The sequence below is a fragment of the Canis lupus genome, chromosome 12, assembly GCF_011100685.1.
Source record: "Canis lupus familiaris isolate Mischka breed German Shepherd chromosome 12, alternate assembly UU_Cfam_GSD_1.0, whole genome shotgun sequence".
NCBI classification, from domain to species: Eukaryota; Metazoa; Chordata; class Mammalia; order Carnivora; family Canidae; genus Canis; species Canis lupus.
The window spans coordinates 5,221,839-5,226,977 of NC_049233.1; the positions used below are offsets into that span (position 1 = coordinate 5,221,839).

At 41.6% G+C, this 5,139-nt stretch overlaps 2 pseudogenes; both read left to right on the forward strand.

Annotated features, from left to right (window-relative positions):
* LOC100688609 lies at positions 1 to 1,104 on the forward strand (annotated as a pseudogene).
* Positions 1,105 to 2,740: 1,636 nt separating this feature from the next.
* Positions 2,741 to 3,222, forward strand: LOC106559591 (annotated as a pseudogene).
* Positions 3,223 to 5,139: the final 1,917 nt, after the last annotated feature.

The window sequence follows — 5,139 nt, forward strand, 5'->3', positions numbered from 1 at the left end:
ATGTGTTACCTGGTCATTAAAGTTATTTACTTTCTAATTCAGACATCAGTATTTCATTATGTCCCTTTGTTTGAACCCCTGAAGGGAAGTCAGTCTCTGGGACAAAGGTTGCAGGATACTGTGAGTTTGTGTTTTTCCATGAGAATTTACAAGCAGTTAAAGCCCTTTTCTCCCCCTCCCCTCCTTTTTTTTAATGAAAGAAAAATACACCTGTCTGAATTAATCCTTGCAAACCGCCCTTTTCCTGCTGGCTCAGATTTAGTTCCAAAATGGCATTTGATTACATAGTATAGAGGCCCTGAGAAACCACATTCAACATTTTTTGATACACTTGATCCATATTTGGCTTCTACAGAAGATAAAGAAGATAAGCTTAGAGGGAGAAGATGACCTAGTATTGCAGATGGGGTTGACACCTCTCCCATTGCACATACATTGCAATGTACATACATTGAAGCCACTGCACAGGTTAACTTGTATTAACTAGGACCAAAGTTAGCTCATGGATTGCCTGAAATAAGCAGGGATAATTTTGCCATTTCATAAACTAATTGTGACTCAGAAGAGGACACAACCACCCTGTGTTTGCAGTCACGTAGGCAGAAGCAACATCAGGTATCTGGAGACAACTATGCCCACGGTAGCGGACTGGGAGCTTGGGAAGTCTATCCACAGATTGATTACATACACAGCCTCATGTCTGATTTGCTTCTGATTCCAGGTAATCAAGAAAACAGAAGCCTTTCTTGAAGGGAGAGCTGCAGGCACATTTTTGCTCAGGGACTCTGCCCAAGAGGACTATCTCTCCTCTGTGAGCTTCCTTTGCCACTGCAGATCCCTTCGTGCCCAAATTGAACAGTAGAACCACAAACTTTAGTTTTGATGTCCATGACCTGTGTGTATTTCACTCCTCTGCTGTAACAGGGCTTTTGGAACATTAAAAAGATCCCAGTTCTTGCATATATTTTGAACCATTGCTTACTATATCACTAGACGACTTTCCCTTTTAGTCTGCAATATATCCGCCATTCAATAATCTGCAGATGCACTGCATATAATGGAATTGATGGGCTTCCTTTACCATCAATGGTGCAGAATTTTTAGAGTGTAATTAGGGCAGCCCCGGTGGCACAGAGGTTTAGCGCCGCCCGCAGCCTGGGGTGTGATCCTGGAGACCCAGGATGGAGTCCCACATCAGGCTCCCTGCATGGAGCCCGCTTCTCCCTCTGCCTGTGTCTCTGCCTTTCTCTCTCTCTCTGTATGTCTCTATGAATAAATAAATTAAAAATCTTAAAAAAAAAGAGGGTAATTATAAGGGTACCTGGGGTACCCAGTCGGCTGGGTGTCAGACTCTTGGTTTCAGCTCACATCCTGATCTCAGTCAGGGCCCTGGGATTGAACTCTCTATCAGGCTCTGCACTGAGCACAGAGTCTGCTGGGGAGTCTCTCTCCCTCTCCCTTGGCCCCACCCCTGCTTATACTGTCTTTCAAATAAATAAATAAATCTTTTTTCTTTTTAAATATCGTTATAAACAAAAAGTTAAGAGTGTGCCACTTAACAAAGAGTTAAGAGAGAACTCTCCTGTTCTCAAAGGGCATTAACTAGATCTGCTTTTATGTGCATCGGACAGTATACCTACAGCAAGCACACATGTCACCTTTAGGCTTTTTCAGGACAGTATACAAGCTTAGTGTTAGTATCTGTCAGATGTGATCTGTTGTTACTTAGATAAATGTGGTGCCTATTGAGACAGCAGAGGATAAAGCTACAGGTACAGGTGTTCAGTAAGGTTACAAAAATATTTTGCTGATTTTTTTTTTTTTTTTTTTTTTTATGATAGTCACACAGAGAGAGCGAGAGAGGCAGAGACACAGGCAGAGGGAGAAACAGGCTCCATGCACCGGGAGCCCGATGTGGGATTCGATCCCGGGTCTCCAGGATCGCGCCCTGGGCCAAAGGCAGGCGCCAAACCGCTGCGCCACCCAGGGATCCCTATTTTGCTGATTTAGCTAACAGTTTGGTTTTTAATGTCTGTGGTAATTGAGTGAGGCAACTCTGGGGCATTTGCTATGAGGAATTCTACTTCTTACTGAAGAGTGAATTATTAATATTAGATGAGTATTTCACCAGTATGCCTAATGTTTAGGGGTTTTTTTAAAAGAATTTTTCTATAAATTTCTCAAAGCAGAAATGCTTGTAGTTCTGTAAATTAAACTTAGGAAGTCCAAAAAATAATAACTATCTTCCTTTTACAAAAAAAATGCAATTTTCTGGCCCCAAGGGCATAGTAGAATTCACTTACATGTTGATATAGTTTATATTCAGTTTCTTTGTCTCTTCTGCAAAAGATACTGTTTATAAGCCAGGTCTTAAAAATAATAGTTCTAAAATTTCAGATTTATAAAGTTGGTAATAAAATTGTATTTATAGGTTAGGTATTAATAGTTTAATGGGTGCTTTAATTTAAAACAGACATTTGAGGGATCCCTGGGTGGCGCAGCGGTTTGGCGCCTGCCTTTGGCCCAGGGCGTGATCCTGGATACCCGGGATTGAATCCCACGTCGGGCTCCTGGTGCATGGAGCCTGCTTCTCCCTCTGCCTGTGTCTCTGCCTCTCTCTCTCTGTGTGTGACTATCATAAATAAATAAAAAAAAATTTAAAACAGACATTTGGAACCTTGTAGACACTGCTGCCTTGGAGCCATCCACACCAACCAACCTTGATCAACCCCAAGAATCCATGGTGTTCTTTGACATTGCTGGTGAGGGTGAGCCCTTGGGTCCTGTCTCCTTTGAGCTGTTTGCAGACAAAGTTCCAAAAACAGCAGAGAACTTTCATGCCCTGAGCACTGGGGAAAAAGAGTTTTATTATAGTTTCCTGCTTTCACAGGATTATTCTAGGATTTCTATGCCAGGGTGGTGATTTCGCACACCATAATGGCACTGGCAACAAGTCCATCTATAGGGAGAAATTTGATGATGAGAATTTCATCCTGAAGCACACAGGTCCTGGCATCTTGTCCATGCCAAATGCTGGACCCAGCACAAAAGCTTTCCAGTTTTTCATCTGCACTACCAATACCAACTGGGTTGGATGGCTAGCATGTGATCTTTGGCAAGACAAAAGAGGGCAGGAATATCATCGAAGTCATGGAGCACTTTGGGTCCAGGAATGGCAAGACCAGCAAGAAGATCACCATTGCTGACTGTGGACAAATCTAATAAATTTGACTTGTGCTTTACCTAAGCTGCCAGACCATTCCTTCTGTGGCTTAAGAGAGCACCCTTTCACTCTCATCTACTTGAAATATCCTATAATCTTTGTGCTTTTAATGCAGTTTTATGGATTCCATATTTTCCTTACTCCCCTCCAAGTCTAGCTGGATTGCAGAGTTAAGTTTATAATTGTGAAATAAAAACTAAATGACAAAAAAAAAAAAAAAAAAAAAAAAACTAAACTAAACAACAATCACAAGACACACAAAAATCCCAGACATTTGGGATAGCTGCTGCAATGTAATCCTGTGTGTGACTTTTGATTTTAAGATTTTATTTATTTATGAGAGAGAGAGAGACAAAGGAGCAGGGCGACAGGGGGCAGAGGGAAAGGGACAAGCAGGCAAGCCCTCCTCAGGGCTCCATCTCGGGACTTTGAGATCATGACCTGAGCCATAAATCAAGAGTAAGACATTCAACTGACTGCACCACCCAGGCACCCCCGTACATGACTTATAAGTTGACAAATGTAGTCTAATCATTGATTCCCATACTGAGCTCCTATTCCTATGTTGAGTTTGTGGACCATGAAAGAAGTGAGACTAGAGGATGCCTGAACAAGTCAGATAATAATAAGTGCAGTGGCTGCTGATGTTGAGTTTATTGTTAAACTATAATTAATAGTTTGGATAGCAGTATTTCTCTTCGCTATAAACTCTCATAGCCCAGTTACTTAAGTACAATTTATAATATTTCAGTGCAGTTAATTTTTAATAGAAAATCTGGAACCTAAATTACAGATTTAAAAGGTACTGTATGGGGATGCCTGGGTAGCTCATTGGTTGAGCGTCTGCCTTTGGCTCAAGTCATGATCCTGGGATTGAGTCCCACATCGGGCTCCCCATGGGGAGCCTGCTTCTCCCTCTGCCTGTGTCTCTGCCTCTCTCTCTGTGTCTCTCATGAATAAATAAATAAAATCTTTTTAAAAAGGTACTGTACAGCCATTGTCTGTGTAAATGAGTTTACGCAGCACCCTTTTGTCACTTAGAATAGTGTGCAATACTTCTTGAGTGAGCTATTTTGGAAGAAATATCAAATTCTAGTATTTGCTCCTTGGTATTAAGCTGAATTTACAGTTCTGTGCTAGACATTTTTCACTAAAGTGGTCAAATCCATTCTTGTGTGTTTTTGTTAATGTGCTCAAAACTACTGGTGAGTGCCCCTCAGTTTCCTAACCTGCTGCTACAAAATGTTCTTTTATATCCCTATGGCTAGTGCCAAAGCTACAAAAGAGAAAATATATATTTGTATATAACACTAACCCTTTGATTGCTAATGTGTGTTCCTACTTAATGCGACTCGTAACAGCTGGATTTTTTTTTTTTTTTTTTTTGCTAATAAAATATGTTTGGTGTTCTTGTAAAAAACAGAAACCATCCAACCAACCAAAACTAAAATTCTTTCCTGTTGCTCCCAGCAGAGGGCAATGCAGAATCCTGCCTCATGCTTTGCCCTCAAAGCCCTGCAGCATTTTCCAACAGGGGTTTGGTGTATTTAGCATTACAGTCCTTGGGTTATATGCTGTCTCCTCCTCCCGCCTATAATTTCCTCCAGAGCAGAGAGGCATTTTTTAAAAGCCCAGACAAGCATAAGGCTCAGCAATTGGCAAGCACACAAATGTTCCCTAAGTGAAAAAAATCTGGAGACAAATTGCTAACATCACAGGTTGGCCCAGGACAACTTGCCCTGAACCTGGAGGAGCAGCCATGACCCAAGGTTTCCTAAAAAAGAGTGTCAGAGAATGGTCACAGCTTCTGTCTACTGTCTGGTAGTTCCTTGAGTTTATTAAATCTGAAGAAAGAACTCTAGAAACAAACTTGTAGGCCTGGGAGGTCCCTGTAGGGCTGGGGCCAGATGTGGGCA